Source organism: Corvus cornix, chromosome 1, assembly GCF_000738735.6.
Source record: "Corvus cornix cornix isolate S_Up_H32 chromosome 1, ASM73873v5, whole genome shotgun sequence".
Lineage (NCBI taxonomy): Eukaryota > Metazoa > Chordata > Aves > Passeriformes > Corvidae > Corvus > Corvus cornix.
The window spans coordinates 112,224,212-112,251,968 of record NC_046332.1 but is presented as its reverse complement, the minus strand read 5'-3'; the positions used below and the strand labels follow the sequence as shown (position 1 = coordinate 112,251,968).

Sequence of the window (27,757 nt, the reverse complement as noted above, 5' to 3'; positions counted from 1 at the left end):
AGCCTGGAGCCTGTGCTCACAGAGTGGGTGGATGTCCTGCAAGAGCAGCAATTACTGTACAATAAACTAGTCAACATGTCTTGTGTAACTAGCATGAGTCTTTATTATGGGAATATCACCCATGCTGACAGATCAGGACAAGAAAACCACCCTTCTCCACGCACACGCACGCACGCCTGAGCAGACGGGAGGGCTACGAGGATGCACCACAACAGCATCCCCCAGCTCCAGCTGAAATCATGCTCCTCTTCTTTCACTCAGCACCCACCACAAGCCTGGAGATGGCTGATTTTGTGGGACAAATGGAAAGGGGACCCAAAACCATAGATTTTCTTCTCAACCCTCTGCCTGCCACACCCAGGACAGACACCGAACGGGCAGGGGGGTGGCCGAGCTCTCCCAGTGCTGCTTCTGCACTCGCACGAAGAGCCGTCGATGGCAGCAATGTCCTTTCCATTCACTGCATAGTACTCACACCCCTGGTTTGCTCATGGGAGGGGGCAGACTCCGTACTTGCCACTTGAAGTCTCACTTGAAACTTGAAGAGATGAGTGGGAGACAGAGAGACAGTAAAACAAGTTGGCATTTAAATTTGTCAATTAAATCCGCAAAGATTCACTACCTTGGATTTTTGCTGCATCACTCCCTAGTTATCCTCTTTCAATGCCTCTGTCTTCCCTTCTGCAACAGCCTCCTGTGCACATGCTGCCTTACAGAGCACCACAGATAATTTTCTGGTTTTTATTAGCTTTCCAAAAACACATGTAGCTGGACTCCTTCACTTCAGCCCCCTTAAAGTTTTATAGGGTGTCTATTGTAAAGCTAACTTCTTCATTCATTTGCTCATACAGGGAATATTTCCTTTGAACAGCAGGCATGTTCTGCTAGAAAAGTCCCTCTGGGAAAATATGAAGCTTTGAGAAATGTTCTGTCCTCCCTCAAAGAGGTCCCATCTGAACACAGACAACTTCTACTGCGATTTGACTATCAATAACCACCCCCTGCTGTACCAGTATCTGCTGAAGCACTGAGCTCTGCAGCCATCCATAACTTCCAGTGAAATGTAAGCAATTAACCCGATTTTAATGTTACACAGGTATGTTACCGACAGTCATCTGTAATTCTTTAACATTCTTCTCAGTGTAAATCACCTCAGAGGCAGGGCAGCCCCTTTCTGAAGGAATTTCAACAAATGCTGAGTTAATAGCCAAGGAGCAGAGAAATAGCTTTAAAAAGGAAAATATACCTCAAGATTTTTCACTAAAAGAACCAAACAAACAAACAAACCACAAACAACCCAAGACAAAAGCCTTCATTTTAAATTAATTCAAAATGTAAAAAGGCTTGGTAATACAGCTGCCCAAGAGAATGATTCCAAAGAAAATCTTTATGGGATTTTTTTTTTTTTTTTAAGGTAACTAAATTTCATATGATTGCACAGGAATAACCAAATATTTCTGCAGATTTGGAGTTTGAAACGCATTTTTGCATTTGAACCCTAATATTTCAGTTGCTCAGAGACCATGTAGGTGCATAGGATCCAAGTGGGTATTGGGTGAAGGAAGGACAAAAATTTCTCTTTCATTTCCTTTCCAAATCCAAAATTCAGTCTTCTGCATTTAGGGTCAAAAACCCAAAAAGCATTCTCCTCCATGTTTGGGCTCTCCCACATGATGCCACCAGTGCACAAGAGTGCACCAGCAGCACACCAATTCCCACTGCATGCACTTTTCCTCTCCCACTGAAGCCATCCCAGAGAACTGCTCCTGCAAAGGGAAGGGAGCAGGCCCAGCTCTATTTTCAGTGTCACCCTGGCAACCGCTTTCCCCTCCATCTGGATGTCACATCAAAGAGAGATCCTGCCACCTCTCAGGTTTAACACAAGCCTTACAACTTCTGGGGAGGTCTCACAGCCTCAGCCCCAGAGACTGGAGAATATCTTCCTGCACACTTCCCTTTTGAAACTTTGGAGCATTTAGCTTTCACACAAAGAAAACCAAGAAAATATGGCCTAGTTATACTTTAAAAATTGGAAATCAAGACAATTAATTTAGGGAGTTTTGTGATTTTAAGTTTATCTTTGGATATTGGAATGCCTGAGGTTAGTAGTACTGCCCCAATTTAGCCCAGAAATTTGAATTTGTGTTTATGCAGCTAATAAGAGAAATAGATTTTCCGTGTGTTTTACTGGAGTGCCTGTAAGGGAGCCATATTGTTTATCCAGCACAAATATCCAGGTTAGTGGGGTGGGAGTTTAGCCTTTCTGCCCCTACGCTCCCGGTGGGAGGCTGGACAACTCCCCCAGAGCAGTGTCTGCTCACCCTCCTTGCCCAGCCAGCCCCAGTCACTTCTGCTCCTCCAGCTTTAGGCCACCCACACCTGACCCCGGTGCTGATCACCCTCAGCCCTCACTTCTCCTGCACCAGTGGCAGCAACAACATCTCTGTGGGAGGGTGAGAAGAGAGGGATTTCTACTGGCATTTTATTCTACATTTATTTTTGTTTTATTGTTGTGTTGCTGATGCTTCAGAAGTCCCAGTCCTTCAGAGCATCCCTTGCTTGTAGAGTCACACAAGCTGGAATGCCTCATGAGGCCATTTAAGGTACAAGGACTGATCCTGAGTCAATCAAAATCAGGAAAAAAAGATATTCACTTGTAATTATTTTCCATGGCCAGAGCTGCACAGTGCAGAGCAGAGAGGACAACATATGGCCTCTTTTTGAGGCAAATGTTGCAGCTGTCCATTGCACAGCCTTGAAGTGCTTTCCACCCAAGCTGCTCATGGTGTTTTGGCCTTGTTAAGTATTATGATGTCCATTTTAAAAACCTGTGCAACCTGTGGCCCATGGGGCTTCCTACAGCCACACAAATTGTCTGAGATACACTTGAAACTGCAGGGAAATACCATATGCCTTCAGTTCTGTCTTTTCCTCCCATTGGCTGTTCTTTAGTGCATATCTGAAAGAAAAAATAGAAAAAAAAATTATGAAAAAGACCGTAACTCCATAACTTAGGGAAAGTAGTTATTCTCCCACAGTATCAATGAAACACTCCCACAGTCCATCACTGGGTCCACAGCCTCCCATCTGCCACTACTGCCAAGGAAATCAGGAATTACTAGAGACTGTAAGGAATTATGCAGTACCAGAGGTGAGAAAGTAGCATGTGTCTTTTGCTACCTGTTAAGGATGGGGACAGGATCTCTGACCAGGTTGCCAGTGCCTGGGAAAAGAAAGCTGACAGGCAACTTCCACATGCCTACCACAGTCACTCCAGGTCTCTGGAGCTGCTTTTGCCCATCCTCAGAGACACACAGAAGTGGGACAAAAGCTGGGTGGGTGGGAGGAGGATGTCTCAGACACCTGAGTATAACTGAGAGGTGCCCAGCTGGCAGTGACTGGTGCTAACAGCAAGTGAGGGAGCCTGTGCTGTGAAGTTCTACTTCTGTGTCACTTGCCAGGGGCAGTGTCTCAGGCTGATGTAACAAATAAACCTTTTTATAGGTGGATCTAGAAGCCTGATCCACATCCAAGCTCTCCATGACCATGGAGGGGTCTCATCTCCCATTAAATCCTGGTGTTTGCATGTGGGTAGCCACTGGATTAGCTACAGGTGCTGTTCTAGACCAAAACTTTACCTCTGTCTAACATCTTGGAAAAAAAAGGAGAAGAAAAAAGACAAAATCAACTTTTAGGGAATTAATTTACAGATAGATTATTACTAGTGAAGACAATAGAATCTGAGTGGAATAGGAGATTAAAACCCCCCAGAATTCTCTTGTAAGTACTGAAAAAGTATCCTAAATATACAAAGAAATTTCCATTTAGGATGACATTTGAGATGCACTGCAAGAAAAAAACCAAACCCGAATCAACCTTCCCTGTAAGATCATCAATACAGTTGCTCCAGATTAATGCTGATAAAACTGAAATCTGCCTTCCACCCACGTAAGAAATCTGTGATTAGCAGGTGGGAGATCACACACAGTTTGCAGAAAATTTATATATTTAAAAAAAAAAAAAAAATCAGCAATGGAACAGAGCCGGTTGACTTCCCATTCTGGGTTTGTTCCCAATAGCACTTATGCAAAGTTGTGGGTTTTTTCCTCCTTCAGGCAGATTTTGGTTGTGTGAAGCAGCACAACTTGCCCCAGAGCACGCTGCAGAACAGCAGCAGCTGCCTGCCACGAGCTGCTGTTCTGCAGGTCCCTGCTCCCCCGAGCATTGCTACAGCCAGGGCAGGAGTGAGCAGCACTGAGAGTGAGATGTGCCACCCCCTTAACGTGGCTCTAGTGCTGGAGGTGGAGAACATGTGGAGGAACATTTTCTTTCGAGCAGAGGCAGATGGAAGCAGGCACTGAACGGAGAGAACGTTTCTGATATGCTGTGCTCCCACAAAACCCACTGAATGTCTCAATACCAGGATTGCACTGAATTTAAAGGAGAGGAAAATAAGTGGAAAAGCAGAATGACTGAAGGGTCTATCAGATCTGACACTCCAAAAATATGGGAGACAAGTGGGAGAAAGGTAAGCCACACTTCACTCCATGTCTGTAAGCAATGAGTGCTGGTGAAAAAAGACACAGATCTTGCTCCTGACAGTGACTGGGTCTGATATCTTTGATGTATTTAAGTTTCCAGTTTCTCAAGCAGAACAGGATAGTAGAAATTTAACAATCCCACACTCCCAACACAATGAAACATGTAAGATATTTCTAACAGGTCTGTAACATGAAGGTAGAAAAACAAAGGAGAAAAGATTACTGAACTAATGATTAATCTTGTCACTTGGGATGGAGAGGGGATTGTGATTTAAACACGAGGAAAAAAGACAACTTTGGGGATGGCCAGGAGGACCAAAATCACCTTCAGGAGAGGGACTGGAGATGGGAGAGGACAGTGCTCTGCTGACAGGTGTCTGCTGAAGGAGCCACACCCAGGCTGTGTGGCTCAGAGGCACTCAGGTGGTCCCCAGCACAGCCAGACTGTCAGCACGTGTAGGGACTGGGCTGGTCAGAAGGGCCTCTAACTGCCTGTATAAAAAGAAAAAAACTATATATATATATATATATGGTTTGTTATGTGTTTGGTTTTAGACAGAGAATATAAACGAATGGTTTGGAATTTTTCCTGTGAGGTTCTTGATTTCAGAGACAGGGAGGCTGAATGAGGTTGCAAAAGCCAGTCAAGCACTCACAGGCTTTCTTGCATCTCTGATTCTCTCTCTGGGCTCTGCTCCCCCTTCCTCCTCTGGAGGAGGCCCACCTTGCAGTTTGGGAAACATTGCTGTAGGATAGAAACTGGAAGGTAGGCGAGGAGCTGGAGGCTGTTACAGGGAGTGTTTTAGTTTGACAGGGTAGGAAAAAAATGGAGCAATCTGCAGTAATGGCAAGGGAAAGTTTTGTTGTGTTTGTTTTGTTTGCTTTTTACTCTGTGCGACTCCTTTGCTATTTCATTGAATTCCCGACCTCTCCCTCTCCAGTATTGCTCCATCCCTCCTCAGCCATCCCCTGAAGCCTCCCACTCACACGTTTGTTAAGGATTAATTATTTCCTTTACACTCATCCTTGCCAGCCCTGGCCTTCCCCACATATTCAGAGCTTTACCAAGCTCCTTCACCTCTGCACAACCCAACTTCTGCTCGCTCAGAAACCCCTTGTTTGAGAGACAACAGACCTCTATCCAACTAGCCAGGACCATTCTTTCTTTCCCTCCCTCAGGGCAAATCACCGGCCCAACCTCGAAGCCAGGCCTTCCCTTGACCTTGACACTGGGCATGTGCTGCCACATCACCCAGAAAGTCTCACATCCCTGACATTGGTTCCACCTGGGCTCCAAAACCCCTTTATTCTTGTTCTGGCCCTGGAAAACTGAAGAAAGCAGCAGGAAATCCTACAACTGGCCTTTATCAGATCAGTCTGGTCTAGGCAGAAGCTGATGCGCTCTGTGCTTGGGCAGCCCAAGGGCTCACAGGAATGCTTATCCCAAGGGGTTGCAGCCAAGCTGCTCCAAGGCACTGTGGCCACCCTGGCTGCCATGCAGGTAGTCCCAAGCACTGACCACACTGCAAATTGCAGGATAAACACTCTCCTTGCCCCCCAAAAACCCAACCCAGCCCACCCAACAGGAGGAGTTTGAATAGCTGCAGTTCTGTCCGTCACCTGTATGACCAAAGTGCAATGCAGCTACATGAACTATAGCTTGTGTCCAGGGGAAGGCTGGAGGCAGGAGAGGGGAAGACACAAATCACCCAGGCACAGAGAGGAAAAGATAATGAGGAAAGCATGTATTTATAATACTTTTTTTTGCCTGCAAGGACACCTACACCTTACTCACAACAGGAGTGTCAAACACTCAGATCAACTAGAACTGGGGGTTTGGGAGGTGGAATTTTTGTCTGGCTCTTTCCCTTTTAATGAAAAGTGTTACTCCATCTCAGTAGCTGAAACTTAAGGAGCCTTGTGAGAAATAGGTGCCCTCTCCACTGCCACTCAGGATGAATACATTGATTTAAAGACAAAACAAATGTGTTTGTCCTTGAAACAACTGTGACACTGCTGGCTGGAAGAGCTGTTTGCATTTAAAATGGTATGAGAGTGTGAAGTGTGAAAGTTATATATACAACACAGATTAGAGAAGAGCAGCCTTTCCTCCTTACTAGGAGGATTTTTTTTCCCCTTTTTTTTTGCCATTTGGAGCCATGCATCACAGGTACTGATCGCGTTCTTCCTTTGCGTCCCGAAAAGCAGGAGGGTGTTTGCCTAAACATGCAAGCACAGAGGCAAGACTTGTGTATTTTATATAGGAAACTGCTTTTGTTTGCTGCCAGTTGGATACACAATGTGCTCTCTACAGGGGATCAAGATGTAGGGCTGTACAAACACCAAGCAGCAATGCCTTACATAACCGGCCCTGGGGGAGAGCTATGTGTCATGAGGAGAAACAGTTTTGCCAGGAAAGGTAAAACTCAAGAGGTGATGTAGAATTCATGGAAGAAAACAAGAGGCTGGTGGAAAACACAAACCCAAAGGAAACAAACTCTCTGTGCAGATTATCAGCAGGCAGACGGCTCAGTCGGAGCAGATTCACAGTCAATTCACTGCTCATTGCAGCGACTGCATCCGTAACTCTTCCCTCGTGGCATTTGCCTTGTTTGCCAGCACCAGGCACATGGGATTAAAAGCACGGGATGCTGCAGTGGTGCTGGAGATGGGACCAGATCTGGGGTGGGAGCAAAGGTCCACTGACTCTGTGGTTTGGGGAAAGGTGTTTACTGTGAGGCTGGTGGGGAACCCAAGGCAGATGCTGTCCCCTGAGTAAAGTGCTGGGCCTGGAAGAACCAGGGATCTTGGGGACCTGTTAATGCACCTTTGCTCCCCACCAGGGAACTCCCTGGCTGTGTGATGAGAACAAAGCACATTGGGCTCCCCCTAAGAGGGCTGTTCAGAAACTCTCTGTTCCCATACAAACCACTGTGGACCTACATGATCAAAATAACCCCAAAATGGCATGACACAGTGTAAGTTTTGCTCATGAATGAATAGGTAGGTTCCCCCATGGGTGACTTGGAAAGACAGACCCTCTGGGAAGAGAGAGACACTGGATGAAAGAGTGAAACTATCTCGTAATTTGTTGACAACCTGAATCTTTGCATGCAAGAAGGTCACTCACTGCTGGGCCTGCTGAGAATGTGGCCAACTGTAAAGCAGCAGCTTTTCTAAACCTGAATCAAGAGAGGACAGTGAAAATATCACTGACCATCCCAGGGAGTACCCCGAAACTGCAGATTGCTCCCTGATGCACCAACAACAGCTTCTTACATTTTAAGCCACCCTATTAATACTTATTTCTCTTTGGGACACTCCAGGATATCAAGTGACCTCTCCAAAGCCTTGCAGACCACATGGAGAGCAGGTACATGAAATCAGCCTCACCAGCACCATCCATTAATTTAAAAAATTAATGAATTAAGACCTAGGAAATTAAGAACATCCCTTCTCCACCTTCCTATTAGCACTGCCTTCAAGGATGATCCCTGTCTATACAAATGTCTTGGAAATGCAGGACACCGTAAGGAGCTGAAGGTCTTAACCAAGACATCAGTAAACATCCAAGCCAAGCCAACCTCAATGTTCTCTCTGATGATGTACATTATTCTTGCCACTTCACTGAGGGTCCTTCACCTGACAGCAAGCACTGGCCGATGATCACTGCAGAATTCCAAAGAAAAGATGGAAAACCTAATGTAAGCTGGAAGCAGCAGTGAGCTGCTGCACTGTGTCTGCTGCTAAGCAGGGAAATGGGTTTGATTTTTATAGATGTCTTTTGCACTTCAGAAAAGTACTGTAATTGCAGATACCAAACTGAGTAAGAAATGGCAGTTCTGCTGCCAGTGCAGACGAAACGCTCCCCAAAGCCTGTTATTAATAGAAAGGCAGGGGCATTGCTGCAAGATAAAAAGGCCAGGGAGAACTTTTAGCCATTTTCCCATTAGAAGGGGCTGGGGGGGAAGGAAAGTCATTCTAGACATATTCTGAGGTGAAGCAGAAGTCAGATTTATAGCGAACTTGCAGGCCGTGAATACAAATGTCCTGAACACCAAATATCGACTGAGCAGGGACACCCTGGCTGGCTCCCATCCCGGGCCCTGCAGCTGGGAACAGGGAGTGCCACTGCCTTGAGCAAGAGGTCTGTGACCCAGGCTGAAAGCTCTGGAAAGAGGAGGGGAGTTTTGGTGGTGCTGCTGTTGAAAGTAGTAGAGCTTTGCTGAGGGCTTGAGAAGAAGTTGGGAGATACTCCAGATCTGCTCCTACGCCTTCTCTGTCTGTGAAAAATGTTCATAAGACTCAAAGCCTCAGAACTGGCAGCATTTTTTTGGTAGAAAAGTCAACAATTACATCCCAAACTTCCCAGCCCAAAAATCTGAAGGAGATCTGGGGAATAAAAGAATCTCCTTGCTCAAAAGATGCATTGTTACAGTGGGGATTCTGTAACATAACAAATTGTATTTAAAATACCAAAACCACAGAAAAAGACCATACAACAAGCCCTGTGGAGAACAGATGCCTAAACAGAATTTCAAGAAGAATTTCTATAAGAAGATAGTTTTGTAAGAAGTGATTTTGCTACTCCTTTGCAGTATTTTTTCTTATGTATAATCTTGCTAAAAAATGAAAATATGGAATTGGCATACCCTCCACCTTTCTCCTAAAACTGCTTTTTTTTTTTTTTAAATAGGATTAACTGAACCAAATAACAACCTGAAACCCTGCTTTTAATGAACTCTATGGAACCTGAATTCAATTTGCAATCAGAGAAATATTTGATCCGGGATTTGGCAACTTCAATTTATGCTTGCAGGTCAGACACAACCATTAAATCTTTTCCAGAAGTATTTACAACCCTGCATCTGAAATTATTTGTGGTACTGGTTTAAGTGTTTGCAGGATTGGAGCATAATATACTTCTGAAAAAGGATTAATTGTTAATCTGTAAGGAAAAGGAGTTTGAAGTACAATTGCAGAATAATTTTCAAGTGTGCTGTTCTTTGGAGCATGTAACACGTTCTTCTGGACAACAAGATAAATCCTGAAAGCGTTAAAGTATTTTTTAGAATTTTACCTCAAAAACTTGATACTTTGATATTTTCTCAGGACCTCGATAAAAGAGAAGTTCATGATTTTAAATATTTTAGAATGAAACCTCAAGAAATTATAACTTATATTCCTTGATTCCTTAGTAGATTGTAAAACTCAAATTGAACCCATGCAAACTGACAATGAAATAGTGACTGACAAAACTGCAAAACATAAAATACACTTTAACCTCCCAATAAAAATCTATAATTATTCTTCCATTTTTTAAAGCACTGCAAATGGATTAGGAACTTGTCGGAATTACAGCTTTATTTCTATCTCCATCAAGGCAGTAGAGTATGACTGATAGGGAGAAATAAGTGTTTCCTAAATTGATAGGAAAACTTTGCTCTTAACATAAAAACGTGATAAAATGGAGAGATAATTTATGTAGTTCTATGATTTAGTTAAATAATTTATCTCTTCCAAGATAGAGATGATATTTTTAAGAGGCTTTATTCCTGTTGAAACAATTTTTGATAACAGATTACATGAGATGCCAACATATCATTAAGGGTCAGTTTTCCTTTTAATGTAAATCACTACAATTCTATCATGGAGGTTATCCAGTATGAGAGGTAAAAAAATATTTGTATAGCTCTTTGAAAAGTGTTTAATTAGTATGTTTTTATCTTGCACAATTGAGAAAGTATAAACATAATAATTTCAAAAATAAGTAAAATATCAGATGCTCAGCAAATGCTTTTTAATTTATAATAATGTACTTCATCATATACATTAGGTAGCATAACATTTCATCATGGAATAATTTTCAAAATGTATTTTATATTCAAATTCAGAACAATTGAACAAAGTTAAATTTAAAATCCTACTTTTGGGGGAGAAAAACCCAATCAAACCTGTAACAATAAACGTGGATTTTTTTTCATATTTCTCGTTTCAAAATCAACACTATATTTGTTTGGGGTTTTTTTTGTTCCTCCCCTCCATGCTCAGTAATATCCCCTTTTTTAATTCATAGAATCACAGATCATCAGATGAAAAACAGCTAACATAATGACAGGCAAATTGCCAACAATCTTAGGTGGTTTTCACTGCTGAAAATCCTGAATTGTGAACACTCTTAAAACCCACAAATTACTGGCTTGGGAAGTGTTCCACATAGGCTGTAAAGAAGAGGCATGTAAGGGAAATGTAAGGCTTTTTTTCCCCTGGAGTGAATGAATGTCCATTTTCAGATCTGTGCCTCACATTCTTTGATCTGCTCTTTCCTTTATACTTTATATAGTTTAAAAAAAAAAAAAAAGTCCAAATGTAATCTGGAATTGGTTGAAATCCAAACAGGTCACCTGTGCAAAGCTGCCTGTACCTTGACTGTACCTTGACGAGGTCCTCCCCCTGTCTCAGCTATGTGGGAGCAGTTCCCAGCCTCTCATGCAAGTTGGGGCAGTTCTGCATTCCCTGAGCTAAACAAATATTGCACGAGGTACAACTTGATGAGGATTTAGGGATGTTTCAAAAACTGCAGGAAATCACACAGTACCAGTACACCAGGCGGAGCAAAGCATTCCCTGCCTACGTGCACGGTGTTGGGGTGTGAAAGCTGGGGACAGGGCGCTGTGTTAGCCTTGTGTTCACACACAGGAAGGAGAGATTAATGGGAAGGTTTTCCTATACACATATGAGGGACAAAAAAAAAATGTCTTCAGCTAGTAATCTGATTTTGGACTACAACTAAAGAAAAAATTTACACAAGGCATCAGGAATTAACAGGGTCCTTATCTTTGTATCAGTCCTAACATTAATTTGGGGTGCCATGGCTATGCCATAACAGAAGGCAAAGGCTGCAGCTCAGGTAACCAAACGCCTCCATGCATTGCAGGAAAGTCTGTTCCTGTTAGCTGAGGAGCACAGAGAAGTTCCTCAGAGCACGTGGCTCCCTGAGGCTGTATTAATTCATCCTAATGATTATTATGGAATGACTATAATAAAAAATGACTAATCATTCATTAATGATTATATTAAGTGTTTTATTTTGCATGGATGACAGCCTTGTAGCAGGCAGTGGGAAATATCTGCTACCCTATTGCTGCCTGCTTGTCAGTGTATCAATCTTTATTATGCTCAAGGAAGTGGCCAGCATGAACACTTTACTACAACAGGTAATACCAGGAGCTCTTCCTTTATTTAAAGTGAAAAGTGTTCATCTCCTAGCCCAGAAAGTATTGATTTAAAATCCCACTAATCCTGGTTGGGAAATGCTGTATAATTGACCAACACTTTCCACACAGATTTTGTTAGAATGTCCAGTTAAAATACAGAAAAGAAACCCCGTGATTTCCATATGCTCTTAAAAGATTTTAAGGAAATTATTTTAACATAAGCATTTCTCTTTTCTTTTACTTCTTAATTTTAAATTTCAGCCGATTATCAACAACAATAAGGATGGAGAAAGGTACAAAAAATGTCCTTTTGTCTCTATACACAAATCAAATAATTTTTTTACTGTATAAAAAATTCCAAGGAGCAAATGCCTTTCTCCAATAGCATTGTCAGAATATTATAGATTTTTCTGGTTCCCTCACGTCTGCACTGCTCCTCTCCAGCATCAGTGCTTGCAAGCCACACTTCCTCTGGTTCAGAAGGTAGCTGGTGAGATAATTGTATTGATTTCCTTCACCCCTCCATGTTCTTGGCTCACCTTCTCCCTCCACATCCAGCTTCCTTCAATTACTTCAGGCAGTCTTTGCTGTCCAGCTCTGACCCTGTTACCCAGACAGGACCCCAGCAGCAGGGTCAGTTCCTCCCTCCCCTCCCATTCCTGTGCCTGATCCCAGCGCTTGTGCAATTCCCTCTGCTGATCCTTGCAAACTGGGAAGGCAATGCTGCCAAAGCCTGTTAAACCATCAGCTCTTCCTCCCCTGAGCCACTTGCCAGGGTGGCTTTCACCTGGGACTGGCTGGGCTGTTACGTGGCTTCCCCTGTTCAGACTCTGCTGAGTCTCATCCATCCGCCTATTTCTGACTTGAAGTGTTTCTCCTCATGGATTACACCACGTTGTGCCTGGCAGACAGACAGTCACCAAAAGGAAGGGCCAAATTAGGGGGCTAAATGCTCAGAAATGACCACTCACAAAAGCAGCAGCAAGAGCTGTGTAAAAAATGTACCAGCCTGGAGACCTCCAGCTTTGGTACTTCAGTTTGTCTTTTTCCTGGTGTTCTTTGCCACAAGGGAAATGAGGAAGGAGTCATAGGCACTTTTACTTTCCATATTAACCAGAGTGGTTAGGGACATTCTTTTTGTTTGCTTGCTTGTTTGGAGGGTTTTGGTTTTTGGTTTTTTTGGTGGGTTTTTTGGGGTTGTTGTTGTTGATCTTTTCGTTCAGTTTGGTTTTTTTATTTATTAATTTTGAGTGGTCTCAGTTTCAGGGAAGATTTAGTGTGTGGCATAAGATATGTGTGTCTCACACACAGTGGTGCTGCCTTTCATTTGCTACTCTCTCTGGGATCAAAGCTGCCCCTGAGCATGAGATGGTGACAGGAATGGCCTTGCTCTGTTTCTTTGCTGTTGAGAAGCAGGTTTGGGTTTGCAGTTTCCTCTTGCTTCTTTTTTGGCATCTGGTGTTACTGCACAGAAAGCCTCAGCAGCATAGAAATCAGGCAGTTGCTCACAAATTTACATTTCTCATGAAGCTTCATTCCAACAAGATCCCTTATTTATGCAGAAGAAGGATACTCCTGTAGTTAGTGCTGCAGTCCAGGCATTCAGAGCTGTGCTCCAGGCTTCTCATGTGGCTGGGGGATTGTGGTACCACCATGCCCTATCCCTATGTGTACAGAGCATTTTCATATTTCACCCTGGTTCTGGGAGTACAGCATACCTGGGAGATGCTCTGCTGTCACACTGAGTGCTGTGGAGAGACAGAACTGCCAGCTTGTGACGGGGACTCGCTGGAAAGCTTCCCAATTCTTGCTGGGTTCAGCTAACAGTGGTTTCCTAGTGTTGCACATGAGTATTATGGCTGGACGAGCTTTAAATGACCTGGAGAACAGATTTTTGACAAAAATGTGCCTCTTGAATAGTTCTGTAGTGAGGGTACCACGCTTTACATCCCCACACTATTCCTTTCCTTTGGGGGACAGCAGGGATCCCACAATCCTTGGTCTCCAGCTCCAAGACTGCATGAATATAACACATCTTCCAAACTCCCCATCTGCGGTCACAAAGCCAGAGTCTAAATCATTTGTAAACATGAATTGAAAACTTGCATTCCTGTCATATGTAATTGTGTTTACACAAATATACCTATGTGTGTGCCCATATATATGCATACATCTTCATGAACTGAGTTATGAAAATATATTTCATCATCTTATAAGACTTGACAATCAGCAGCTGCCTGGGTGCAGGAATCTTCCTTCTTTTAAAACTTCAGAAGGTTCAAACACGTCTCTGTTTATAGGATATAAAAATAATTTTGATTCTGTATTTCAATGTAGCAAAAAGCTTGACAAAGCTGAAATCTTGTGTCTCCCAAACTCCAAATGTTAGTCAGTCTTTCAAAAGTTTGCTGAAGGAATGCCTGACCACTGCTTTACCTCCCAACCCCCTGTTCTACTCCTTTCAGATAATAGACTGACTTTCCTGTTCAGGTTTGAAACTGTAAAGCTGGTCTTTCAACATCAACAGCCTGTATGCTGAATCCTAAGCTTATATTTACTGACCTGGAAAAAAAAAAAATCCCCATTACCTTCTGAATCAGCAGTCATTTCAATGCTGTGCAGAACTCACAGAAGTAGACATGCAAAATTTAACACCAGTGCAAAGCACACGAGGAGCAATCAGGGCTGGAACAAACAGTTTGATGAACCTGAAGGCTTCTTTAGAAGAATACTGATAGTCCATTTGCAAGTGAGAAAACTGCTTGAAACGTCAGTGATTTTTTGGAGGGGGGGGAGGTTTGTGTGGAGGCTTTTGTTTGTTTTGGACTTCGCTGCAGAAAAATATCGTGTTGGTTTATGTATTTTAGAGTCACTTGTGCGACAGTAAGGAATATAAAGCAGTAAATGAAAAGCAGTAAATGCAGCTCCCCATAAGAGTGTAAATGCTTTGAGTGTAAGTGCTTTGAGACAGCAAATATAGGAAGAAAGCTGGCAAACTCTAAACATCTCATCTTTTGAGTCAAAGCACTGTGCAGTGCCCAGCATGTGCTCTAGAAGTACCTATATTCCTCACTGGAGGGAGAAGCCCATTCCCACACAGAAATTTTATGCTTGAAACGAGGTGATCTCTGGGGTACAAGTGAGTCTGTGCATAGAAGCTGCCCCCAGTAAGATCCAGACCTGTGACTTAAGCTCCAGGACACCAAGGTTTTACAAACCAATAACGTGAAAAGTAAATGCAGATTTAATAACATTCAAAACCTGAGTTTTGTATTGTAGACCCTGATCAGAACATTCAGTCTCTGAAGTTTTGCTGAGGTTGTGTCTGAGAATGAATTTGCTCTAACTTTTTATTTTGTGGACATCCTCAGGGGAAAAGGGTGAACAGATGAGAACTGTGGAAGTCAGTAAGGTACCACATTAAAACACAGCAGGTCAGAAAGATGTAATTTTGTGCTAGGCTGCTGCAGCATGTAATCATCCTTGAAATGTCTCATTTCTGTCAGGAACAAGTCTACTGTATCAGTGAGTAAAAGAAGTAGGAAGGAACACATCATTGTGAAAATTCAATGTGGTTGATGAGGCACCATAAAAACCCCTCTTGTTTAGTATAAACAAACAGACATGACATTATGCCAACAGAAGGATGAGGAAATGCTCCATCAGGAGAAAAGGACATGGAAAGTCCACCTGAAAGAAACAGATGAAAGAAATGGAAACATCAAGAAATGGGGAACAGAGGCAGATGGACACAAAGGTTCTGTTAACGGGCTGGTAAGGGGCAGCCTGACTCTGGGAGTTTACTCTGGAAATTCTGTCACCCAGATAAAGTCCTCACTGAATTAAAACTGGATGGAGTTGATTCCAGTTTTGCATCCCATGTAAAATGGACCTCCAGTTTGCTTCTGGAAGGAGCTTACAGTGTATTAGTCTCTTCTCCCACCTAACAAGTGATAGTACAAGAGGAAACTGTCTGAAGTTGTACTGGGGAGATTTAGATTGGATGTAAGAAAAAAATTTAGTCACCAAAAGGTTTGTCAAGCATTGGAACAGGCTGCCCAGAGAAGTGGTGAAGCACTTAAAAGACATGCAGATGTGGTGCCTGGGGACCCAGTTTAGTGGTGAACTCTGCAGTGCTGGGTTAATGGTTGGATTCAATGATTTCCAATCTAAATGATCCTATGATTCTATAAGCAAAATTGCATATGCAGTAATTCAACGGGGGACTGAGTCCACCCTGGCTGCCTTTTCTTTTAACCTCCTCCCTTGTCTCCTTCTCGTCACCTTTTTGTATTAAAACCTTTGGATCACCCATTGAGATATTCCGTAACAGGTGAATTTGAACATGGGGATAAAAACAACCCGTGCTTTGGAAAGAGCAACCCCAGGCATGCTGTGAAAATCAGGTTTTTCCTCCAAAATGAGAGCCTAGGTAAACCCTGCTTATTCCTGTGAGGAGCTCAGAGATCTGGCTCTCAGAGCACCCTGCTTGGTGGCTGACAGGGGTGGGTGGCAACCTGGGGTGACCCTGGTTCCAGCCCTCCCTCGCTGCCACACTACCTTGGCCTTATCCGCACTCAGGGCTGCTGTCCTGGTGTTCCCTTCCTGCTGCTGTGGCAGCAGTGGGATCAAACAGAGCCAGTGAGTCAGCCCTCAGAGCCAGGGGAGCTCCATCTCCTGCCAGCCCCACGTAGGCACTCACTGAAGTGGGTCATCCCAGGCCTGCCTGCTTCCCGGGGTGGCTTCTTGGCTTCTGGAGGATGACTCCCTCCTCTGTGCTGCAATGCTCCAACTGTTAGAAGCATCTGCCCTTTGCTGGCACTCAACACTGGGACCTTGGGGATGTGAACTCATTTCTGAGAGTGAATATATTCCAGCCTCTTCCCCTCCACAGCTCCCCATTTTTCCCTTCAGCCCACTTCCCAAAAAACCCCCACCCCAAACCACAATGCCCAAGCCTCTCATCTCTGAAAGAATTGCTATTGCTGAACTGTGAAAAGGAGGGGAAGGAGACAAAAAAAAAGAAGAAATGGTTTCCATGGCAAATTTGCAGGATTTAATCTCAGCACAAAAAGAAGAATTTTAACATTCTTTCCCTGTTTTAGAGCAGGCTGGATAGCAAATGAAATTGTCTGTTGTGTGTTGGCTTTCAAGGGTATCGCACTGATTTATGTCCACAGAGACTTTGTCCCAGTATTTTCTTATTTTGTTCTTCTAATCAGAAAGTTGCTTATCACTGCCCTGTGAAGAAGATGAACATATTTTAAACCAAGAGCTTTGTCCAAAAGCTAGTCAGAAGTCTGCAGAGCTTGCTAGGAAATAACCAAGTTTCTAGAAGTTTCTCCCTTCTGAAACCCACTGTTGCAAGCACTGATCTCAATGATATTGTTTCCTATTTGGCTCTTCCATGTGGTACTGGGTGCCTCAGTGGAAATTACCCTTTCTTAAAATGCTCCAAATGTCTTTTCTAAACTGGCTGCAAATATCTGATTTGTTGGTCTTGTGACCCAAGACACATTCAGTGTATGGATATAGAGAAGACTTCATCTTCCCCTGGAACATCAGCAGTGTCACACTGCTTCTGGCTTCAAACACTTATTTTTTCCCACTCATGTGAATTCAATCAAATTGATCTGGGAGGAGAGTGACTTTCTGATTGGCATCAAGTCTGCACACTCTTCAGTTTTGCAAGATATAAACACATCCAAACAAAGCCTGCAAATGATCAAAGATCATTAAATTAATGGATCTTTTGTCTTCTGTTTCTTTCACTGTGGTGACCATTCTCAAATGTTCCTGATAAATAGCTTCTGTCCCACCCCTCAGCTCCACTTTCTTCTACAAATCACACAAGTTCAGAGCAGATACCAGGAAGTAAATCTCCTAGATATGTTTCCAAAAAAGCAGCACCCATACTGTTGATAAAACCACCTCTGTACTTTGCTGACACATATCCCAGCTTAGCACCCTTTTTATTGAGAAACAATAAAAAAGTGAAATAGTAGGGAAAATACCAGTCTACGTTTAGTTTATGTAAGTGAAGCAAGATTTTTGACTTCTGGTTTTCAGCTGGATTGCTCCTGTTACCCGGAGGGATTTTGATGGAATAGCAAAATCTGTATATGTTTATTTGTAGATAACTAATTGAACAAAAACCTATACATTGAAAAATGCTAAAATGTACAGGTAAAATTGAGTTGCATGAGATCCAGTTCGTTCTTCAACTGTAAGTTCCTCTTCCTTGCTCTTTCCTTGTATAAGAATATTCATGTTTCTATATTATGCTAATTTCAAATACTTTCCTTGAGACTTCTACCATGTTTAGTTAATTTTTAGGTCTCAGTGCACTGAGTACATAGGTATGTCTAAATATCAGCATTAGGGATTTTTGAGGATTCCAGTCCTGCTTGTCCCTACAGAATAACTAATTACATTATGATCTTTGTAAAAATGCGTAGATATGTAGATTCATTTTTCTCTCCATCAAAATTTCTACACAATGTTCCAAGAAGAAGTAGACCCAACATTCAAACTCAGACCAAAGTTTTTGAACCACCTTGCATTTATTAAAAAAAAACTCAGGCAAAACCAAAAGGATTTGTTTGGGCTCTCTTATATGTCCTGAGACACACCTGTGCAGGAAGTAAAAGGATCTGTCAATCCTTATTCTGAGATCAGTGTCTGCACTCCAGGGCTGTTTATTATATGTGCAGCTCCTATAGGTTTTGGTGGAGGTCTGGGTGCTTTCCACCTGTGGAAATTCTGTGTCATTATAGGATTCTAAAGACCTAAACATAAGAATCCTCTTGGCACCACCAGAAAATAAATTGTGATAGAAATGGCAGTTCCTGCTCTAAAGTACCCACAGTTAAAGTTTGGGAGTTTTCTCCAATTTTATTTTCCAAAAAGAAACAATACAATAATCCTAGATAAGTAGGTATTACCCTTTTTTACAGATAAAGGTAGAATTTGCTGCTTCTTATGAATAGTGAATACCAATAAGTAGAGCATAAGCACATGCTTGTTTTATTGTTTAGACTTCTAAAATGCTTGTGAAATTATATATACATGTACTTTTAATTCCTCTGTTGCATTTTTTCAAAAGTTTTAATAAAAAAGCCTAATCAACAGTACATAAACATTCAACAGTGTTAAAATAGCAGATGCACAGGTAAAGTTCATGTTAAGGTGAAAATTTTCAATGAAAATTTATGACAGAGGCACCTTAATTCTGTTGAGTTGGCTCAAGAGCTGCTCAGTCTTTTGAGGAGCTTATTCTAAATCTAACAATTTAAACCTAAACAGAAGAGATTCTGAGAAAGATCTTCGGCTAAGAAAGGAAAGTGTTTACAACCCATCTTAATCGGAATATAGTGAAGATGGAATCCATCTGGAAATCATTTGTCATTACACTTCCACCTCTAAACTTTTTTCCCCACTAGCGCTGGTGAAAAGAAAGAGAAAATAATTTCATATCAACAAAACATGTTGTTACAACAGGTTTGGGTTTTTTTCCATTACATTCCCAATATAGAGAAGCTTTCTTTGGCTCTGTTGCTTGCGAGTCACAGACGGTGAAGTGGAAGATGTAAAACTCCATCAGACACAGTTCTCTGAGGATCCCTGCACACGTTAGTCGGCACATCAGCTAATTATTTTTGCAGATTAATCAAATCTGCGTTTGTCCTGAGCTCAGTGCAAAGCTAAGTCCTGCTTATAGAGATCCTGATGATTTCGTTTCCTTCAGCACACCCAAATTCACACGGTGGCTCTAGAAGGAATTTTTAATTGCTGGTAATTGCATATGAGCCTCCTAATGAGTCAGATGAGTTCTTGCTTTCCTACTGCATTCCAATGAATTCATCTGGGTGTGGGAGCTGGGGAAAGCTTGTTAAATATAGAGCCCTGGCACTGAGAGACAAATGCAATGCTGCAGGACTGCTGCTATTTCTTAAGAGTTTGGGCTGGGTGAGGGCTGTCCTCGTTAGCACTTTGTAGTCTTTCATAAATTTCTTTTCTAATTCAAATAGCAGAACTAGAGAGTGTTAAATATGCACTAACATGATTTACTTGCTGCCTTCATTTTCATCTTTAGAAATACAAACACTTGTGTATTTGTAGGTCTCTTTTTCAGACAGATGCCAGTACCTGTTTTCTAGGCATGTGCATTAAAGGTTAATCTCATTAAAAAGCCTATGAAGTACAAAACTTACAGGAAAAACTGGAAAAAAAGCATACTCATTAATTACTAAACTGGCTTTGCTGATTTTTTTGCAACAGAGTGCTTCAGAGCAATTGCAATGCTTTTTCTTGGTGCATTAAATACAGCCAACATTAATTGAGTAAACAAAAATCAGACCTTGAAAGTGTTCTTAGGAAGTATCATCATCTGTCATCTTTGTCAAAATTACAGCTGCACAGCATGTATGGATCTCTACATGTACTCTCATCTACAAATGCTTCTTGGTGCACATATTTCTGGAGGTCATATACATTGATTTAATTCATGATTCTAAGATTTTCTGGCCAGTCTCCGTCCACATCCACACACAGAGAGTACAGTCCATTTCTCAGTGTAGCTGTGCTTAATTCATGGTCAAAATGCAAGTAGGGCTGATTCAAAAAGCAGAGTATTTTCACCTCTATATGAAAGCTCTGTAAGAGCTCTCTGGGCAACCTCTGACCACCATCCAAGTCACTGGACTTCCAGTCTGACATCCACCCAGCTGGAAGGCTGCTTTTGCAAGTGCCATTTGCTGACAACACCTTCTATTATGTAGCAGTGAATTAAGTCTGGAGATTGCTTTATTTTTTAGGAAGAAGTTTCAAAGAGCAGAGAGCACTGCAACAAAGGAACAGCTACCCAGGAGTGAGGTCCATGTTCTATACTTCAGAAATGTCTTTATGATAGGAAATCTATCAATTTGATGTGAAAAATACGTCAAAGTCGTGTTCTGTTCTCCAGCAGTAAGGCCTGGCCACGGCATACCCTCAGTCATACTGTGATGAAGAACATTTCTGGTTCTTTTTAAACAACATGCTCTAGCTAAATTGTCAGGCTATAGATAAAATTTACCCAATGATTAATGCATGCTATACCAGCTTGGTAACATTTCAGACCGCTCTGTACTGAATAACAAATCCTATAGATTTCCTTGCAACAATTAAAAAGGGGCCACAGAAATTTAACTGTGGCCAAAGTCGGATTATTAGTGGTTAAACAGGCTAGATTCCTGGGCTTAATTTTGTTACTTGTTCAGAAAACACTGCAGAAACTAGTACAGGATGTAAATGAAGAGGGCAAGGAGGCATTCAAAAGGAAAAAGAGTTCAGAGTGTTTCCTGTGTTTTCAGTTGTAATCCTTTCTTTTCCATGGAGCCGCTGCAGTGGCATGTGATCTATAATGGCTTCTCAGAGGCTGTATCGATATTTGCTGACAGCAGAGTAGGATGATGTGAGTGTTCCAGGCTTCAGGCTCTGTCAAGCAGCACCTTCTTTCCACTTTCCCTGAGCTTGGGTTTATCTTCACCAACTTGTCCCTGTCTCCTCTCCTTGTTCATGTCACTTTCTTCCCACACACATTGGTGCTGACTATTCAGTCAGTCCTAGCCGACAATTCAGGATTTCCAGACCCAGTCTCCTCATTCAGCCCATTCTTCCTCTCTTATTTTTCCTTCTTCTATCCCTGCTCTCATGTACAACTCACTCAAACACACACTTTACACCCATGGTCCATCTCTCTTGTTCCCTATCTGACCTGCCTCTTTCCTCCCCCCACCATATCTTGACTTCTTCTCTTTTCATCTGGTAATGCAAGATGTGATCTGTCCGTCTGCATTGGGCTGTTCTCTCCTCTGACAGAAAATGGAGTTTGGGATTCATGCCCCATGAAACAGTTGTATAAACTACATCACTATGACAGCATTTCTTGGAATCAGGCCCTGCAGTAGTAGAAGTCCTTGAACCTTGCTCATGACTATCCACTTTTTTCCCCCATCTCTTGGAATAATGTGCCTTTCAACTCCATGTAGCTTTACATTCTCCTGAATGCTTATTATTCAGCTGTATTTTAAGTGCTCTTCCAGTTTTCCCTCTGCATGTGACCACCCACTTCTCCACCTACAGTCTCTATAATGTGATTTCTATCTGCTGTAGCTTATAACAGTTTAAATTATGCTAATTTTATTCAGAGATTAAAGTAAAAATCAGTTTGACTATTATTCTGCCCATATACTGTACCAGTGCTGGTAGTTATTCACTTCAGAAATGAACATGGCTAATAAGATAAGAAAATTACACTTGCATACAGTTAGTCAGTTTCATATTTAATTATCAAGAAAAAAAATTATTTCCATGTCTTCTTCTTGAAGCAAAATTAACCCTTTTGCCTCTGACTATGCTCACTGTTGAAACTCCAATTCATACCACGCTAAGTGCCCTCTCTAACACCTTGAGATTTGATTTCCTAAATCTCTTAGGCCAGTTCAGTAAATATTTTTTCTTGAAATACCATGGGCAAACACATCTACATGCATCACTGTAGGCCATGGAGGCCGTGCCTTGGCAGCACACACAGCAGGGAGCACACTCCCAACAACCTCACTCCTTATAAAAGCACGAGAGTTCGTTCAGCAAAACATTTCCTGGTCTAATTTTGTTAACGTGTCATGAACAGACTGGTCTCCAAATCACTCATAAATTTAAGATTAAACTTCTTAAACATTTACTGTGGCAACAAAAAAAAAAAAGTGCTTTCAGGATTTAAGATGGCCATGATATGCTGTCAGAAGGGGCCAACACACTCCCACTCTTGCTATAAATAACGAACCAGAACACAAGTACAGGCTGGATTTAACTGAATTTCTTCAATCGCAGCAAAGTACACTTTGCTACATGGTGAAGAGATAATGTGTCACAACACATTTTGCATAAAGTGAAGAATCTATCCATGAGAAACACTTCTGTTTTGGATTTCCCTCCAGCCAGCACCATGGCAGGGTCCCTCTTGCTAAAAGCTGTCTAAATCTCCATCTGAAGCAAGTGGACACCACCTTGCAGAGGGAAAGAGAGGCTCAACCATCCATATGCAGGTGGAGTTTGCCATGTGGAGCTTCACTCCCGTTGCACGTGGATGGGCAGAGTGCTCCAAGAACTCCTGAACTCAGCTCATGTCTCTGACAGAAGTTCAAAATATGTTTTAAACCCTTTGGTTAGTTTTTGATAAAACCACAGGTGAGGGAAGAGAACCAATTCTGCTGAAAGGGGTTAATTTGGTTTGTGCATCACCTTTGAGAATATGCCCCTGTTTTCAAAAAGCATTTGTCAGCAGTGGTGAAAGCCCTTCTGCCAAACCAGCATCCTGTCCTGTGAAAGACAGTTCAGGGGCAGACTAGAAGTAAGAGCACTTCTGGACATCATGTGTCCGAGGGCTAGGATACTTTCAGAATATTGGCAATAAAAGTCAATTTGCTTGTGTTGATTCACTAATATCTGAATGCTCTTGGTTGCAAATTGCAAATTTATCTCTCTGTGACTGCAGAGTTTAATCCACCATGAGCAGCTCAAACGTTCAGCCAAGTCAGTGCAAACCAGCTATTCCATTTAGTCTTTTGACAGCATTTTACAACCACACCTAATTGCTACCAAGGATGTAGGGCAATGGAAAATCAGTCATAACTACTACAGATGCTCTGCCTTTCCTGTTATTGGACTTTCTTTATTTTGTTTATGTTGTGACTGTTTCTGACCTTGCAAAATTTATTTCTTTATCTAATACTCAGTGTGTCAATATGGTCCCTATACTTTGATGGGCCACAAGCTACATGTCCATAGTCATATTAAACACTACAGTTTAAGTTACTTAAAGATTAGGTACATTTTTATGGCAATTCAGTATATTTGTCTCAAAAAAAAATCTGGAGAAGTCATACTGTTTTACACTCCCTTTTCCAGCAGATTTTAATTTTTAATATTTTTAAGCACACACACACACACACACACACATACAGAGGTAGATTGTTGTCCTCCCTGTCAACAGAAAGACTTATGGGTGAAATTTGCATTTTATCACCACTGGAAAACCTACAGTGCCCTTGCCTAGAACATCAGGAACATCTAATCCCTTAGCACATGCAGGAGAACCTTTTTTCGCAATAGCAAAACCTGGCTCTCTGCCTGGGAGGTTGAATTTCTTTCAAGCTAGCATGCTTGTGGGGATTTAAATACCTGATTTAGTGTTTTTATGTTTCTTCTTAGTGCATTGAAAGTGTTTCTGAGCACGTGACTGACAAAACCAGCAAGAAATTTGGATGCCCTGCATTTAAGAGATGCAGACATGTTACAGAGTAATATCGGTTTTATAATAGCTACGATTTGTTATTCTGGACCATTGCAATTACTGGGAAAAAATTTGGGAAAAATGTGTATTTATGTTTATGTAGCACACCCAAAGATGCACAGCTGGGGTGGTGCCTTGGCATGGAATTACTCAGGTGGAGGGAACACCTTCATTTGCTTAACGCAGGTGTTTGTCCCAGCCTTTTCCCCTTGGGTCTTCTCACTTCTGTGGCTTCCTGGACTTCCAGGACTGCTCAGCACCACTTTGACTGTCTCACTGTACCACATCTGCCTTCCCACAGGGGTTCTTTCTTCTACCCTCCCCCTTTCTACCTGCTCTAGTGGAAGATGTCCATGCCCATGGCAGGGGGTTGGAACTAGATGATCTTTAGGGTCCCTTCCAACCCAAACCATCCTATGATTCTATGAATGGCAGTAAAGCAACCACATTTAAAAACAGTTATCTCACAGCAGTGACATTATATCTCCTTTCTGACATGACCTGTTCAGTGTTGCTCTTCAGGAAAGAAGTTCTGTTCTCTCCTGGTTCATCAATAAGTAGCTTTGTATAAATCATTCCCATTAATGATTATGTCTTCATGATCCAGAAACCTCAAAATGAAGTGTATGACAATTTTTCTGTTAACAGGGTAACAGGTTTTACAGTAGCAGCACCAACTGGAGCCTAAATGAGTGGGTGGGAATAGGCAGAAGCTGTAGGACCCCAATCCAGTCTGGTCCCATGATCACTGTGGCAGTGCCCATGTTCTAACTTGGCTTTATCTACTAGGAATCAGCCAGTCTCTTTAAGTCCTGGACTTAGTTTTAAATGTATCCATTTAAGCTTCCTTGGATCTCTGACACTCAATAAACCATCTGCACTGCCTTTGAAGAAAAGCATTAAACCCTTCGCTCTGGAGGGAAAGTCAAACTCTGCATCAAAATTAGCAATGATCAGCTGTGGTGCAGACCTGAATTACACACAGCTTTACAAGAAATCAAGACTGGGGCTCTGAAAATGAAAAAACTATTTGCTGCTCTGCAAAACTAAACACCTTGGTAGATCTGAAATGCTTCAATGGAATGGACTGTCCCTGGGCTCCACCCCATCACAAAAACCTCAGCTGGGCACTGGGATCTCTGCTCTCCTGGCACCTTCATTCTGGTCTCTTTCACAATGCTGCCACAGACACTCCATATGCACAGAAAGAAAGAGAAGGCTCAGGCTTGGCAGAAGATTGAGCTGGACAGGGTTCTTTTCTGCTGACGAAGCAACAAAATGATTTGTTTTTGCCTGAAGTAATGATTGCAGTGTCACAGAAAAGCAACTGGTGCCAGAAAGTTAATCATCAGACCCTTTGCACACTTGCTTCCCACACCCTGAAAGTTCAGCTCTGTGTGTTAGTGCAAGCTCCTCATATTGCCATTGCAACCATGAAATCAGTTAACCTGATGTGACCATTCTGGATTTTACCATCATTTTTTCTTTGATATGTCTTAGCTGCAGTCAAGGTATTGCCAGGTAAATGAAATCCACGTTGCTGCATCACCATTGAACTGCTCAAATTAAAATACACTTCAGTATTTTATTTTGTTATCACACCGAAGTATTAATTACCAAGCTCATCTACAGATCCTCAAATGGAAATCAACACAGCCAATTCTCATATAGACACAAAAAAATTACTTGTAAGGTTTATATAGTTAAATGGTACAGAAATCCTGACTACCACTTAGGAAAGGTATATCTGGAAAGGACTGGAAACACAGGAAAACCTGCAAATCTTGTATGTTGAAAGCTCAAATCTTAATTATTCTTACTTAATGATATCTCATAGCATGACTCCATGCAGCTGAGGAAATAAATCCCTTACCTCCTTATGAGTCCAAGAATAGCTCTTCCTGCACAGAGCAATTGATGAGAGCCTTGCCCAGATTAACGGGAGAGCTTTCTAGAGCACTCTGCTTGGAGGATCTCATCTTTCCAGTATTTGTTATGCTTGTCTGAACTCTTGTTTAACTCCTTTGCTGTTCTGCATTTCCCTCTGAAATATTGATTTTGATCAGAGGCCAGAAAGAGGGTGGGGTTTTCCAACACTTGAGCCATGGCAGCTGGGGCTGCAAGGATTAAAGACATCAAGGAAGAGGGCGTCCACTTCTCCAGGATCAGCACTTCACTGCCACTGCTGGGAGATTTCATAAATATTCACAGCCATTAGCTAATTACAGACGCTTGAATCAGCTCCCATTTTGCTCCTCTTTCAAAAGGTCTTTCTACACTCATTTCCCTCGTCACAGTTTGGATTTCTTGTTAGAAAAGTCAATGGTAACGAAGTTAAGGAAGAAGTTACAAGCCAGATCAATCCCTATCACTTTGTCTTTTGAGACAATTTGGGGAGCCCTGTGTGGGCTGTGCAGCCAGAGCCCATGGGGCTGAGAAGAACACTCGTGGGGTTAAGGTTCAAGCACAGCCTCCACCCCTCCCAGGCTTCAGGTTTATTTCAGTGTGTGTCTACACCAAATAACACAAATTTGGAAAAAATCCTCCAGCTACGTTCCTCCTACACAGCTTTAGATGACATTTGCAGCAAGGCAAATATACAAATTAACTATAAAAGCGTATCTCCTATCCCCGAAGATCACAGGCTTGGTTTTCCTTAGCAAACCTACAGTTCTCTCTTTCGGACACTGAGAAGAGCTGGATGCAGCTGCAAGTGGCTATTTCACATCCAGTAGTGGATGCTGAGTTCATCCTTAATGAACAAAACCACACTCCTTCCTCCCACAGGACTTCCCAGCAGGAGATCTGCTGTGCAGCAGGACCAGAGGCTCTCCCTGATGTGCCCTGGATGACACCCATGTTATCACATCTTCTTTTCCGACAAAGTCAAATCCTTGGGTTATTTTTTGGGAGAGATCGTTTTAATTCAGAGCTGCAGCCAGGCACACAAAGGCTGCAGTAAAGAGGAGTGCAAGGTGTTGAGCTCAGCTCTCTGTCAGGCTGGACCAAGACTACAAATTCAAACAGGTCTGAAAGCTCATCTGGGATGGTCTCGGGACATTTGGACAGGAACAGCTTGTACGTCCCCTGGTAGGCAAAAGTAGGTCAACCAGTATCACCAGAAAAATAAACATTTGGGTGTAGCAGTCTTCTTCAGGTGTATGGAATCACTTCCAGTGACATGACTGGACAAAATTTGGAGATTTAGCAGTTCTTCCAGCCTAGGATACATGTGGCATCAGTCATGGTTAATCACCTTAACTGCTGTACAAACTTCTCCCTTGCTTGAGGCTAAGATAGGTCTGGAAATCAAAATGTGCAATGCTGTTTCTGGTAACATTTGCCCCTCTATTGTGTTTTCTTCACCTGAGATACACAAAGCACGCATTAAACATGAAGCAGTTGATCTTGGCAAGGTCTTTTTGATATAGCTGAATACACTCATGATTTTATGCTGGAAGCTAGGGCATGGATAAGGTGTAGGGACTAGCTATTGTCACATACTAGTACAGACAGGACATCTGTCTGTTTCATTATAGTTATTTAACAGCAAGTTTTTAAGTTTTTCTTTACTGTTTTATCCATAGGCTTATCTGCTTTCCATGAGGAGTTTCCATAGCTATCCTTGAGTTAGCTTTAAACTAAATAGCTTAGAAGCAAGA

The 27,757-nt window shown here is 42.2% G+C and overlaps 1 long non-coding RNA gene across 1 annotated transcript; it reads right to left on the bottom strand.

Annotated features, from left to right (window-relative positions):
- Positions 1 to 147: 147 nt before the first annotated feature.
- On the bottom strand, positions 148 to 26,539 carry LOC109143928. The gene is made up of 3 exons (XR_002044332.2): positions 25,969 to 26,539; positions 2,907 to 2,959; positions 148 to 538 (listed from the first exon to the last, which is right to left on the bottom strand). It is a non-coding gene; the product is annotated as an uncharacterized LOC109143928 (long non-coding RNA).
- Positions 26,540 to 27,757: the final 1,218 nt, after the last annotated feature.